This window comes from Vicugna pacos, chromosome 18 (genome assembly GCF_048564905.1).
Source record: "Vicugna pacos chromosome 18, VicPac4, whole genome shotgun sequence".
Taxonomy (NCBI): domain Eukaryota; kingdom Metazoa; phylum Chordata; class Mammalia; order Artiodactyla; family Camelidae; genus Vicugna; species Vicugna pacos.
Genome location: NC_133004.1, coordinates 5706148 through 5721540, shown reverse-complemented (window position 1 = coordinate 5721540; position 15393 = coordinate 5706148). Strand labels below are relative to the sequence as shown.

The window sequence follows — 15393 nt, the reverse complement described above, 5'->3', positions numbered from 1 at the left end:
GATCACTTTGCATGTCTCCTCTACCTTGTAGGCACACAGAGTCCTTTGTGATGTACACCTGTGATCTCTCCACCTGGTTGCCTCATCTGCCTCCCACACCCTGTGCTCGCTTCTAGACTATTTACAGTTCCTGGAAGGGACCTGGCTTTGTTTGGTCTCCCTCCTTTGCATACGCAGCTCCCCAGGGAGAAATGGCCTTAACATTATACCTTCACCTGATCACTTCTAGGGCATCTCAGAACTCAGCACAGTGGTTCCCTTCTCTGGGAGAGCCTTGGCTACAGTTCCGGCTCTCTGCCCTGAGCACCCTCTGCTGACTGTTAACCAAGCCCTCTTAACACGCCTCCTCAGCCATCACTTCACTATGAGTCCTGTGCACCTAGGAGCTCCCGGAAGCAGGGACTGTGTCTTTTTCCTCTTTATTCTCAGAGCATTGTAGAGACTCAGATACAATGGTGGAGGGAACAGTGGTTATTCTGCAATTTCTCTAGAGTTGGGGCCTAGTGGTAACAGTCTGGTGGGAAGAAGGGCTTAGGGAATTTACCCTGAAGCCACATTTTCAATTAACATTTCATGTTGTTTTTGTCTGCTATTTAAAGTTATGAGTCTTAAAACAGAATGACGATTTCTAAAAATTACTTTACCGATGATTGAGGAAAATGGCAGTTTTCCATATTTAAGAATATTATTTTAAGTTTGTGTGACTGTGGTGGTGGAAAATAGAAATGCAGGGGCTACTAAAGCATTCTCATCCCCTTCCCCACCCTCAGGTCCTTTGGACAGAAGAGACAGAGGAATGTGAGGAGAAGGCTTGGAGGGTGGACAGTGCAGTGCTTTAAAATTGTGACAGTTACTTGTGCTTTTTTTAACTTTTTTTTAATGGAGGTAATGGGGCTTGAACCCAGGACCTTGTACATGCTTAGCACGTGCTCTACCACTGAGCTATACCCACCCTTCCCCCCGATATTTGTGTTTTTAGTGGGCATAATGTGCTGGTAGCAGGTACTTTAGCATCAGACACAGTCACCTGCCTCTGACCATCACGTTAGTACCTTTCCCCTGAGCTAGAGAGCTAGTCTGTTCCCAAAAGTTCAATAAATTATCTACATTTTCTTTTTTCTTAAACAAAAGGTATTAACTCATTTTTTTTAGTATCGCCTATAAATATAATGTGATTTTATTAACCATTTACCAAAGTGTTAAGTGTAATAAATATTAAGTACAGATTTCTGAAGCATCAGTCATCACTGAAGATCCACATTCTGCTGTTCTCTCTCTCTGTTAGTCACCTTACTTTTGGAGTTCTGAAAGCAGCGCCAGGCAGAACTTGAGTACAAATGGGACACGGTTGAGCAGGAAGAACAAGTCCGACCAGAATAGGAGGCGCGGTGTCCCCACGTGGAGATAGATGAGATTACCCAGGAAAAGCGGGTGATGTTTAGATGCACTTTAGTCTGTTTACTTCTGGACTTGTCAGCCTTGGCTGCATGTTGGAATCACCAGGGGATCTTAAAAAATGTTGGTGCCTGGATTCCACCACTGCAAACTCTGATGGTACTTAGTGGCCTGGGGTGCATTCTGGCATAGGGAAGTGTTTAAAGCTCCTCTGGTTATTCTAATGTGCAGCCAAGGTGAAGGAGCACTGCCTGGAATGGTGGACACAGAAGAGAAGTGAGGCCCTTCCTTCATAATAACAGTAAAAAGGGGGAAAAGAAAAAGACTGGTATAAGTGTATAAGAGGCATTGATTTGTATCCTTTCATAACACCAATAAAAAAATGCAAAATATAAATTAGCTGCAATAACATAGATGTAGAAGGAAAGACAAATTGGTTTTTATAGTTGACTCCCATTTTTTCACATGTGGCCTTGTTTTCATCGTAGACTAAGTGCCCCTTTGTCTTGAACTAAGTCCCGGTCACTGCTCCCCCTTCCTGTTGGGATGTGCACAAAGAAGCATGACTCTCATCCTAAAGTCAGAGAAAGGGTAGAAGAAGCAGGGAAACATTTGTTGAGGTGCCATCAGTGTTTGAGCAGTGTTTGAGCATGGCATTTTACATAATTGGAAATGTAAATTTATTGCTGCCACTCCTGCTGCAAAATTAAAAAAATAAAACTGTATATCTTTGTATCAACATTCTAGAGCTATGAAAAGATGATTTTTGAGTCATTTGTATTATTGCTTCTTTCCATCAGCTGAGATAATTTAGAGCTGTTTGTTCTTGCAGTCAGCAGGAGCAGGACAGAAGGTTATGAGCATGAATAACACTTGGAAAAAATGCTTTTATTAGGAGCATCTGAAAATGTCTCCAAATATAGATTTAATAAATGAATCACAGATCTACAGAATGTTGGCACTGAAAAGATATGGAGAGAGCAGGTCAAAATCCTCTTTTATAAATGGAAAAAAATGAGATTCAGCTACCAATAGAAAGTGACATTTATCTTTTACAATGTAATAAGCTTCTAATAATCCCCATTATGAATAGCTCCCATTGTTTACAACTGAAGATGGGGGTAAAAGCATATGTTGGTGAAAGACTGTACATTCAGAGATGAAAGCTGAATCTTAGACAAAATTAGATGTTCATAATGCTTTTGAGTCCTGAAAAACAAAAACTTATCATATTGGCAGCATACAAAAAATACTGAAGAAAAGTTTTTGGTCATTTAAACTGCCAAGTTTAAATTTAAAATTGCCAGCTAATTAGTTTAAATTTTCATTGGAACATGCTTGTTGAAAAATTGAAGATGAAGACTCATTTAACTTTATCGTTCTTCCTTATTTAAAAAATTGCCTTTTGTTTTTAGTTTTTTTTTTTGAAGAATTTTACTTTACTTGCGAAAGCATGCTCCATTGTTTAGAGAGGCCAGCGTTGTGGTAGTGAGATCTTGGGAATGAATTTGCCTAAATTCATATTTGAACACAGCAGCTTGCTTCCTGAGTGATCTTGGACAACTTAACTTCTCTGTGCCATAGTTTCCTATAAAATAAGAATAAGAGAGTTGCTTCTCCATGACAGTGGTAAGGACGGGTCGAAGTAATGTACAGAATCTACTTGGAAGGCTTCCTGGCACAGAGGAAGGACCATGTACTTAGTTACAGCTATTATTATACTATATCTGGTTTTATAATCCAGTTAAATCTTGAGTCTAACTGATTTCATCTCTTAAAAAATTCTAAATATAAACTCTAAAATGGAAACTCTTAAACTTCATAGTTGTAGCTAATTAACACATAAAGCTCAACCAAGAAACACACAATGGAGACCAGTTAGCTGCAGACACCTGTGACTCTTTCTGTCCTGCACAGACTCTAAGCTGTCACTACCTTCACTTCTGAAATCAAAGGCAAGCTAAGGAATAGAGCTTTAAATCTTGGCCTTGTCAAGTGCTCAGACCATGGCAGGGAAACAGTTTACTGTTCACATGTGCATTTTCAAAAAATAGTATTAAAACGAACACTGTACATATTTTGTTGTGTGATTGACATCGGTTAACAGAAAAGAAAAGAAAAATAAACAGGAAAAAAACCCATGCATTTACAAACAAGGAGGCAATGTCTGAAAATTATTATTTTTTTTATGTTTAGGATTTAGTGACCAGTTAGGAGAAATAGCATTTCATTGGTGTAATCCCTTGATTGACTAAACTTGTTTTTTTAATAAGGAAGAAGAGCGTGTTCCATTTACCACCTGGGGAAAGTGTATACATATAACCCTTTGTGCAAATGCTCTTTTTCTGGGTAAGAACCTGCCACAGACTTTTAAAATCTAATGTGAATTGCTGAGAAAACTGAAAGTCAAGTTGGGAACTATGTAGTCTCATAGAGAAAACTTTTTCCAGAGAAAATCTGAGCCAATGCAGAGCGCCACTCTGGAGGTTCCACAGTCTCTTCTGCACACAGTGCTTCCCCCAATTCTTTTCACCTCATTTGTTCAAATCAGATCAGTGGTTTAGGATTCTCCAGGGTCTGATTAAGAGACCAGATGGAGGCATTAAGATTTCTAAAATTTTCCAAGTGTAACAACCTAGGTAAAATGTCCAAGAATAGCCTAACTAAAGGATAGTAGGAACTATCAAAAAATAAAAGTAAACTACTGAAAGATATAAAAGATGCTTTAATCACATGATTCTAGATTAAAAGTTCATATCTCCAAAATATCAGAAGTTATAAAATTCATTTGGGTTTATTGTGAATAAAATCATATTAGCAATATAATAATTAATAAGATAATGAGAGTTTTACTAGTTCAAGAATAGCCAGATTAGAAAATAGGGCAGGAAGTCCAGATATGGGCTCTGATATCAATAATAATTTACTATAAGAGATGGAAGGCATTACAAATCAGGGAGATAAATAAAGGTTATTCAGTGAATGGAACACTTGTTAGCTACTTGGGGGGAAAAGAAAAGATTGAAATCATACAGTGAACCATATATTATGATAAATTCCAGAAACATTTAAAAAGTAACACAAATAGAAAAAGAACTAGAAATAAATATGGATGAGTATACAACCTCTAGATGAACAGTAAGTTTCAGAGGAAATTATACAAAGATTTCCATGCATCAGAAGCATCCTAATTTTAAACAAAACACCAGAGGATGTTATTTGTTTACAAATCCGACAAGGGGCTAATTCCTTCAATACATAGAGAGTTCAGATCACTTCAAATGTAACATCAAAATATCTCAGGAGCGTAGAAGGCAGAGAAGATGAACACACATTCACAAAGGAAAAAATAGATGTCACACTTCAATGGTAATTCACTCAGTGCACATCAAAATGAAATAGTTTTCCACCTCTCAAGTGACACAGCTCTGTTTATGAGGATGAAATGTCAGTGATCACCAATCCCATGCCTAGGTTACTGGATAATTTTTGTGAAGTATGTTTGATTTACAATTCTGTGTTAATTTCTGGTGTACTCCTCAAGCCTTCTTAGAAAGCAGTCTGGCAGTTGATATCAAGAGTCAAAAATATTCATATGTTTTAATCCACTAATTCAGCTTTGAAAAAATTTAATCAGGAATTATTTCAAAATGGCAGGGAAAAGTCATTATGAATGCAAGTCACAGACATACTTTTATATGTATATATATATATATATATATATAAAATCTCAGCCAAAATATTCTTCCAACTCTTCACAAAGTAGAATAGTATGCAGCCATGAAAAAGTGTGTCCATGAAAATATTTTATGACATGTCAAAGTGTTATGCTTATGATAGATTTGAGAATAAAATTAATATATAAAATGATTTGTAATATACAAACAATGCACCGTTCTGAAGAAATTATGTCTATAGGTCAAAGCATTATTCTTATTTTATTTTTTATTCATTTTCAGAGTTGGAGTCTTTTGATTGTAGGTGACAAAATCAATCTCCAGTGTGTTTAAACAACAACCAAAAAATGGGGATGCATGGGATTTATTGGTTCCTGTAAATGAAAACCTCAGGTCTGAGGTCTGGCTTCAGTCAAGGAGAGATACTCTAGCCCAGATGATGTCAAGGGCTGCTTTTGTCCTGTCTTCATTCTGTGTCCAAAGATGTCTCAGCATGTTGCTTCTAGGCACGCAGCATCCCAGATCATCCATCCAAACCAAGACAGGTCTCTTTTGGCAGCTTCCTCTCTTAATGGAGGAAGCTTATGGTTCACATGGGCACCAGTATGTATCTCTTCACATAATAGTGGCTCTTCCTGGGTTATTTGCCAATTCTCCAATCATGTGAGAGGCCAATACTATGAGGGGTATTATTTGTCTTAAACCAACTGAGATCTACTTCTGGTGCTTCAGAAAGAGTGGGTCAATCGAGGTTAAATCACAGGACTATAAACAAAATAGAGGTTACTTATCCTAAAGCAAGTTCTGGGTCCTCTTCTAAGACTGGGGACAGATCCATGACAGCAGTTCTGTCCACTACTGAGTACTTTCAAATTTTCTTTAATGAGCAAATGTTACATTTATGATCAGAAAAGATGATAAATAAGAAGAAACTTGAGGAAGGAGAACGGAAAGCTTTCCTGTTTCTTAAGAAATATTGAACCCATTAAGTGCTTGGAAGAAAAATGGAAATGTGTCAAGTTTGTAAAAGTTCTGAAATGAATTAGAATTGATTTTACAGACCATGTAGGAGACAGTGCTATACAGTTAGTGTGTCTTTGGGTTCTTTGAGTATTTCAGTACTTTCACTGAATAGTTGCTTGATTTGGGGCAAATTGCATCATCTCCACGTGGCTGTATTTCCTCATCTGTAAAAGAGATATAATATTACCTTCCCCACAGGGTGATTGTGAGGATTTTGAAAAATAGATGTGTGCTGAAGCAATAGTAAGCATTTAAGGATTCTTAACTATTATGTTTACTTAATACATAATTAAAAAATTATTATGTAGACTTTTAAAAATGCATAGTATTTAAATGGCCTATATGTGCTGTACAAGAGAGGAAGGCTTAATATACCTTCTATAATACATTTTTCTCAGCCTTAACTAATTTTCACATTTAATCACACACACACCAAAAAGTTATTCCTTTCACAAGCATGAAGATTTAACTGAAGAAAAGGATGATGAAAGAGAGTAGAGGAGAAAATAAAATGCTTTCTCTACAATCTGATGGCTTAAAAACTAAGTAAAACACCTTTTTAAGACTTTGGTCACCATATTCGTAGCTAATACTTAGGTAGAGTTTTTCACATGCCTGCGGTTAATGTTCCAATTGTATTCACAATTAGTAAATAATTGATTCATCATAATAGTCCTATAAATTGCTATTGTTATTCCCCCATTATATGGGTGAGGAGATTGAAGCCACAAGAGGTTAAGAAATTTGCACAAGGCCCCACAGCTAGCATCGGGAGCTGGGATCCAGATGCAGGAGTGTGGCTCCAGGAGGGACTTGTAAGCACTCCCTCTGCTCTCCCCTGCAGGTGCAAGCCAGCCGCCCGCTGCTGTAAATAACATGATGTGGTTCACTTAGTCCTGAAATTCACATTCTTTGTAGCTTTCTCTCTGGGGCAGCCATCAGGAGCAGCCAGGGACACTGAGTACATGCTTCTGGACTATGACCAAGAAGGTACATGGAAGGAAAACTGTTTAAAAATGGGATCTTTAATGCGCATTCTTCAGTGGCCAGGAAGAAACCTGCCTAGTGAGGAACTGAAACCCTATTAGCCACGTGAAATTATGCTTCAGACACCCCCGCTGCCCTTGGGTCCACACAGTCAGAACTACAGTGGATCAGGGACATGAATCTTGTGCAAATGCAGGGAGTAGGAATACCTGCCATTTTAAGATCTCAAGGAGTATGAAAAGCATGTGAAGCTTTCATCAGCAGAGACCTGCTGTCACTTCCACTGTTTCCCTCAGGGCATGTCCACAGCTTCACTGGTTCTATTCAGAATGAAGACGACAGCTAGCACCTGCTGAACCCTGAATCAGTGATAGGTTCCCCCTTGAAAGGAAGCATATCCCCTTCATGGGTTACAACTAGTTCATAACCTAAGTAATTCTACAGATGTAGAAGGGATACTTTCATTTGTTCTGCTATCACAGACTTCCCTCCAAAAGAACATGCCACCAGTTGCCCCATTTTCACCCATTAAAATATACTTAATAGGCTTTCTTCTTTAGTGCAGTTTTAGGTTTACAGAAAAATTCACAGAAAGTGGAGTTCCCATATATTCCCTATGCCCTACACACAGCTGCTCCTGCTGCCAGCGTGTTACATTAGTGGATGCACTCATTCTTTTTGACATCTTTCATTCGTCCTCCACTAAAATTTAACATGCCTGATATTCACGTCTCTTATGGCATTTACGTGCTATTTATATCACTTCTCACGTTTATGTGAAGTTTACAACACATGCATGTTTTCTGTTTAAGCTGGGTTGGGGGCAAGTTTTCTGTGTAAAAATACGATCATTAGTGAGTCTCATGCTGCTGGGTTTTTGGGTTGTCAGGTCTTGTTGACCATTGCTTCAGTTATTGGGATCATTGTCTACGGACTTTCAGTGTTCATTGTATTTCCTGCAAAACTTCCCAAGAACCTGAGTGGAACAGACCCAACCCAAAAGTACCTGACTGTGCAGGTGGGCCACGCCCATCACTGCTTCCCTCATCAGTTTTATCATCATGGTGACCCTGAACGCCATATATGAGAAAGTGGCAATCATGATGACTGACTCTGGTAAGGTCCTCCTGCAGCTGAGATTATTTCTACACTAGTTTTAGAACCAGGTCAAAACAGAGACTATCTTTTAAGCACTTCAAATGCAGTACATTACAGTCTTTAGTTAACTTCAAGTGTAAACGTATTTTCTCTAGCCTATGTGAGAAGTGAATTAGCTCCATTTTTGCATTAGTAAAAGGGACAAAGGAAGCTTTAGAATGTCCAAACTCTGTGTAAATATGTCAGTGCTTAATAATAATTTCAATTACATTAGATAATGTACCCTATTGTTGAAAGTAAATAGTCTCTGTATTGCAAATAAGTGGAAGAGGGTTGTGTTTCCAGAGGCAGATTTGCTTGCGCGTTACGGAGAGGACAATTAATCACACTGTTATGTGTCTTCCCCCCATGCTGTTCCTGTTAGTGTAGCTCCATTCTCATCAGCTGCGGCTTCTATAATAAATGTTTCTTCTCTCTTGCTTGTATCCCACCCAGCGGCTTAGCGGCCTAAGTTAAGTGCTACCCACACGTTGCATGTGGCTGGGTGGTTCTCCCAGTGGTCTGCTCAGTGGTCATCTTCTGAAAATACTAAGACCAATTCAAATTCTGAACTAGGAGGATGACCGTTTTATGTTCCCCAAATGTTTCTAGCAAGTTGCCCCGTGTTTTGTTTTTCTCCTTCAATAGTCCTACCTTACTGCTGTTCAGGGAGACAAGAGAATATTATTTAGCAGGGTGTTGAGAAGTAGCTTTCTTTCAAATTACACCTGACAGAGGACAGTTCTTGCCCATTGGATACTGTTGTGCTTATAAATTTTAAGGAACGGATGACTTTTTTTTTTTTGCCTTGTGGGATATTTCGTTCTTAGTGGGAGAAACTCTTACAACAGTGTGTACAGTTGGAATTAACATAGTGGATATGTTAAGAAATTCAAAACAGCTGATATGAAAACAGTGTGAATTGTGTATATATATATATATACATATTTAGCGTGTTAACTCATGTGTCCGTGGCTTTGATTAGGGTCTCAAAGCCGTTCACAGTTTTGCAGACTTACCTTTTTTTATTCTAGCTGCAGAGCTCCCAAGGACCAGACTGACTATGAGAACAACCCAGCCATGAAGGTGTTCTTGTTCCACTTTGTCAACTACTACTCCTCGTGTTTCTACATCACATTCTTTAAGGGCAGATTTGTGACTTATCCATGAGATCTGATGTATTCCCTGTAAAAATATAGAAATGAAGAGGTGTGAATACAGCTTTGTGTTCTGACAGTCTAACCTGTTTCAGGTTTTCTCTTAGTTGCCCAATGAAGAGTGTCTTTACTCTTTGTTCCTTAGATTCTTTTAGGCATAAAATAATGACTTTATTTCATGTTAGAGCTATCTAAAATTTAAATGAGATTTTCTTTCTAATATTCCAGTGTGACCCAAGTGGCTGTCTCCTTGAACTGATGGCACAGCTGACTATAATCATGGGAGGACAGTCCATCTGGAATAACATACAAGAGGTGTTACTTCCGTGAGTACTCAGTCATGTGATCTTGGGGTGAGAACGGCCCACCGACCCACGTCATTTTCCTGCGTGCCCATCTCTAAAACTGGGGAGACTCTCTGCTTAGTAATGTTCTCCAGATAAGAAGATCCAGCCAACAGTATAAACGTACCTGCTGTTTAATAATTATATTTAAATACCTTCCTTTTTATGTTTAACATAAATCCTCAAGTGCTATAGTCTCTGCTTATTAGCCCACCACTGGGGACTGATTGATCAGAGCCCATTGAGAGATGGCCCTTTCTGGGGCCATGAACTAAGTTTTCCCACAACTTCCTGCAAATTTCTCCTCCTTTTATATATGCATTTAAAAATCCATAACAGGAATTTGTTGAGTGCCTAGTATGTGCTAGTCACTGTATTAAATGTTGTACATATATGTATGTGTGCGTGTGTGTGTGTGTACAATTTAATCACCCAAACAATCCTTATTCTTATCTTCCTTTTGCAAATGAAGATCCTGTGGCTTAAAGAGGGTAACTGATTTGCTCAAGCTCTCATTGCCAATAAGAGACCACTGTGGGACTCAGATGTAAGACCCTGTCTCTCTGAATCCATGTTCTTCTAAGAACAGAGAATCCCTTGGGGTCCTAAGGCACAGGGTTACATAATGTTTTAAGAGACACTTGTCTAAAATAATAGCAACAGAGGTTTTGACTTACTGTTCTCTTCCTAAAAATGAGAAAAGCAGATGTTAGCAAAGGTCACACTGTCTTTTTGATTTTCACATAAGCCCAATCCCACATCAAAGTGGACAGTCCAGTGTTATCTGCAATTTCTGAACATTTCAAGGAGCTTACTGTATTCGCTTTCTGTTGCTGTTTTAACTAGTATCCCCAAATATCATGGTAGTAGGAAGAAAAAAGAAAAAGTCTCCTCTAAACAACACAAATATAACCTTGTAGTTTTCTTGAACGCAGAAGCCTGCTGAAGTCAAAGTGTTGGCACGGCTGTTCCTGAAGGCCTCAGGGGAACCTGTATCTTTGACTTTGAGGCTTCCAGAGGCCACCTGCGTCTCTTGGCCTGTGACCACTTTTCTCTATCTCAAGGTCAGCATGGTTGTGTGCCTCTGACACTGATCCTGTGATAACATCTCCTCTCCCCTCTCCCCTCTTCTGCCTCCTTCTTCCTCCTTTAACCACCCTGGTGATTACACTGGGCCCACATCTATAATCCAGGTGATCTCTCTTAGAGTCGACTGGTTAGCAACCTTAACCACATCTGCAACCATAGGCCCCCTTTGCCAGGGAATCTGACCTCTTCCTATGTTCTGGGGATAAGGACATAGACATATTGTGGCGGAACATTTTTCTGCCTACCACACTAAACTTTTTAAGATAATTTCTGGCTTTGAGTTTCTGTTCTCATGAAACTGTTGATCTCTCTTCTGTCTTGCCTTCCACACCAGCATTCTGTTCCTGGCCAACGTAACTGCAGAGCTCGCCCCTCTCTGTGGTGTCCCCCAAAACCACTTACACAAGCAGATCTTACTGTTGTTTGGAGCATGGGGGAGAAACTCAAACAACTTGAATTTTGAAATAAAAAACCTCCATCATTTTAAAATCTTCCATGCCACTATAAAAAATTTTTTTTTAACTTCTTTTTTTAATTTTTAAACTATTTTAAACTTTGTAACTTTTTTTAAACTTTACTTTTTTTCTTATCATCCTTCATTTTAGATTCCAGAAAACTGCTCTTCTGCCCACCGCATCCAAGTTCCCTTTCATTGTTTCTCCTCCCTTCCCTAACCTTCCTTCTCTTACCCTTATTACCAAGTTTCTGTCCATTCTCTTTATAGGGCAGTTAAATTATTTTTTCTTTCTTTCTTTCTTTCTGTTTTTGCAGAGTGAACACCTTTGCGTGTCAGTGTGTCCTCCCACATTTCTTCATAATGGCTTCAACTTTCAGCTTCAGTATGGATTACTGGGGTCTGTCTCGAAACAAAGGCATTTCCCTTGTCCCCCAGCTCACCACTCCCCTCAAAAAAAAGATTCTGATCTTCGCTGTGAAATGAATCTTCTTTTTCCCTACTGTGCAGTAGACAACACTTACCCTGAGCTCACAGTCAGATATTTCCAGAGGAGTAAAAGTAGGTCATGTGCAAATAATACTACTTTTCTCTGTGAAAAGATATAGGGTCAGATAGAGGAAATACTTAACTCAGATTACTCAAAAGCATTTCCTGAAGGAAATAAGTAAATTATTTAACACTAAATTTTGTTGAATCTGGTTATCCGTGAGCTATTTTTACCAATCAAGAAGGATATATTTCCTAAACTGGTACTGAGCAATTCATGTGAAATGAAACTTGCTCACATGAACTAGTTTAAAGTAAAGGATGCATTATAGTATCTGTGGTCTATTTATACCTTCGCTTAAGTAAGCACACTGTTCTAGGTTCCAGTGAGCTGAACTTTGCCTCCATGTATTTCTACTAGGGGCTAAAATATTTAGGGAATTTATTTTGAATTATGATTCCCTTTTTTGAAAACCAGGAATTCTGAATTGTAGCCAAGTTCGAGGGTGGCTTGTGTTTTCCTCACTGCCTCTTCTCTTTGTTTAAGTGCAGTTTCATTCTTAATTTTTCATATAAAATCCTAACATACCAAAGATCTATCAATTACTCTTGCTGCACCAAAACTATACCCATCCTCAAAAATACATAGGAAGGGAAAAGAAAACTTATCAAAATTAGCGACTATTTTCATGCTATTCAAATATGTCTAAAGGAACATAATGAAATGAATTTCACTGTATCTCACCTGCCTCCATCCCCCCAATCCCATGTAGGGTTCTTGAGTAGGATTCTGGGAGCAAATAAAGAAGGACAGTGATGCCGTGATCCAGGCTCCCTCTGGGGTCTCCCCAGCACTTGGATCGGCACCTGGTATAACGTAGGTCTCAGTCCAAGCCAGCTGAGTGAGTGAGTGACTCACAGGCATCGAATGCGTAACATCAGTGAATTAACAGCATTCTTTGTAGGACTCAGAGAATAAGCTGAGTGCCCTGTGGCCTTCCCAGCCTCACATACTATTTTGATGTTGGGGTCATTTCTGGGAATGTTATTCTGTACTGGACAAAAGGCTAGTACAATTCCAGGGTTAAGCAACTTTCCTAGGGAAATTTTATGATAAAATATTTAGAAAAATAGTTAAATGCCCAAAATGACATAGCATTGTCCTTTGGTGTTTAGATAATGTATGGCTGTAATTTTCTTACTTTATATGTTTTCTACATTTTCCACTGTGTGTATGCACTACTATATAATAAGAAAAAGCAAATGTTTAAAAGAGAAAATCTCTCTTCTCCAGATATGATTTGGTTAGAGGATGAGTCAGAGAAATATAATAAGAGAATCATAAATACATGTGTCCATAATTCACTCTTTAAATTCAGGAACAGGAAACTCAGGAATGAAATAGATTAAGAGAATCAAAGATACTTGTATTCAAGATTAGCAAGTAGGAGTGTCCTCAACAGAAATGGTGATAATCTATAATTCAGGGATTAAATGTGATAATGAAGGTAAAAAGACAACATGAAGTAGAAAATGCCACATGGCAAGCACAGTGTAAAGGGCAATTTACTATGATTATGCCAATATGTGTGGTCAATTCCCAAGCAAATGATTGTGTAACCCCTGCTAGAGGAAGAAAGCTTCAAGCCTTGGCTGGAGAAGGGGGAGGATCCAGTGTCTGTATTTTTTTAAATGTCTACAGGTGCTTCTCATGTGCAAATTGATATCCCTGCACGAGAACCTTAAACCAACAGAAAACCCAAAAGACTGTGGACAATGATAGGTAGACGAGAGCCCAAGCTTTTCTGCCACAGATGAGTGGTTCCACTCAGGAAGACTGAGCAAGAGGCTCAGAGTCTTAGCTAAGGACAAGCAAGTCGGGACTTCTAATACGACCTAATGCCATCGACAGGGGAGGGCATTTCAGCACAAGAAGGGAGCGCCAGGTGATTTAACATGGAAGTTTCACCCTGGATCCATACCGTGATAGATTTGGGTCCCGGAGGGTAAAAGCCCTGCTTCCCTGTGGCATGGACCTCATTCCACAAGAGGCTGAGACAGGAAGTATGAGGCAGAGAAAAATTTCCCCAGGAGAATCCCGAGTCTGGGTGCCAGGGAGGGTGATGGACGAGCGTGGTCCCAGCGCCACCCGCACCGCAGGGTTCCGAGTGGCTGTGGAGCTGCGTGCCCCCGGCCGGACCTCAGACCTGCCTGCAGTGCTCTGGGCTGCGGCCTGGGGAGCGGCTTCAGCAGCAGGCTGGCCCCATCATTCTCGTAGGTGCTGCAGTGACCCCCAACCCTGTGGCCACGGTGATCCCAAGCCAAGGGTCTAAGTGATTTCAACCCTATTTACATGTGACCACAGCCGGTTAGCCAGTGCTGCTCAAAAGGAAGATCCCCCATGGGGTTTTGATGTGTCAGGGGGGTTGCTAATACCTGGCCTGCTTTGAATCATTTCATCCTGACAGCAGCCTGGGCAGTTGAAGTTTCATCTCTCAATTTTATTTCAACTTTTTTTGTTGAAAGTATAGTTGGTTTACAATATTGTGTTAATTCTTGCTGTACAGCATAGTGATTCATATATATATATATATATATTCCTTGTCATATACTTTTCCACTATAGGCTATTAAAATTTATTGAGTGTAGTTCCCTGTGCTATACAGAAGGATCTTGTTGTTTGAAACAAAAATTACTAAACAAAGTAACAAAGTAAGCAGACTAAACCTAGCCATGTATATGACACAGTTGAGTTTATCTCAGGATTTAAATGTGGTTTTGATCTCCAGGATCTCTTTATCAAATTATCATATGTAAAGTGCCTGTGGAACACTTCTCAGAAATATGTTTTAAAATCATAAGATTTAGAGAATAAAGAAGGAAGATAATTATACTGGAAAGCAGATATCAAAATATAGAAATGGGCATTTGTGATACAGTAATATCTGAATTATTGGAAGAATGTGTTGAATAAGAGGATCCAGTGGTGGGTCTACTAACCGCAACATTCTGCCATAGCAGTGAGTGTAAGTCATCTTCTGAGATCTGCAACAGTTGCATTTTGAATGTAAATAAAGTTAAATAAAAAATAAGCCATGAAGTGTGGATTCAGATTCAGGGGTATCTCGAGTCCATATCCCCAGCACTTCCCAGTGCTCCCTGCTCTTCCCCTAATGTCATTGAAAGAAGTGGGGAAAGTTTGTGAAGTGAAGGGCAAGTTCCATTGCAAAGAAATCTCGTAGCAAACCTGGGAGCATGGCCAGTGAAAGCTTAATGCTGAGATTAGAGGCCGTGGGAAACCAAGAAGAGGCAGCTCTTTACAAGTCACATCATATGCTCTGTGTGTGTCTACGTGTGTATGCATACAGACGTGTGGGCATGTATGATGTATACACCTGCCTTTCATGTGAAGCCGCCTCACTGTCCAAATTTGAAATCCATCCAAACGTGCAGTGCAGTCAGTCGAAGCTCAGCCAGACGCTAAGTTGTCTGTTGTTGCTCTGTCTCTTCTGCTGAACTCCACGAGTAAACCACGCACCAGCTATTGCTTTCAGGAACAACAGCTCTGTAGGCTACAGGTCCATGCCTTGTTTCACTGCCAACTCTGATTTCCTTTCAGGAAAAATTGCCATTTGAAAAAG

At 39.4% G+C, this 15393-nt stretch overlaps 1 long non-coding RNA gene across 1 annotated transcript in view; it reads left to right on the top strand.

The window, feature by feature from the left end:
* LOC140686890 (uncharacterized) overlaps positions 1-15393 on the top strand; it is a 53990-nt gene that overhangs the window by 31011 nt on the left and 7586 nt on the right. Inside the window, exon 4 of the long non-coding RNA XR_012060892.1 lies at positions 9605-9702. This is a non-coding gene — a long non-coding RNA (uncharacterized lncRNA). The remainder of the gene's footprint in view (positions 1-9604; positions 9703-15393) is intronic.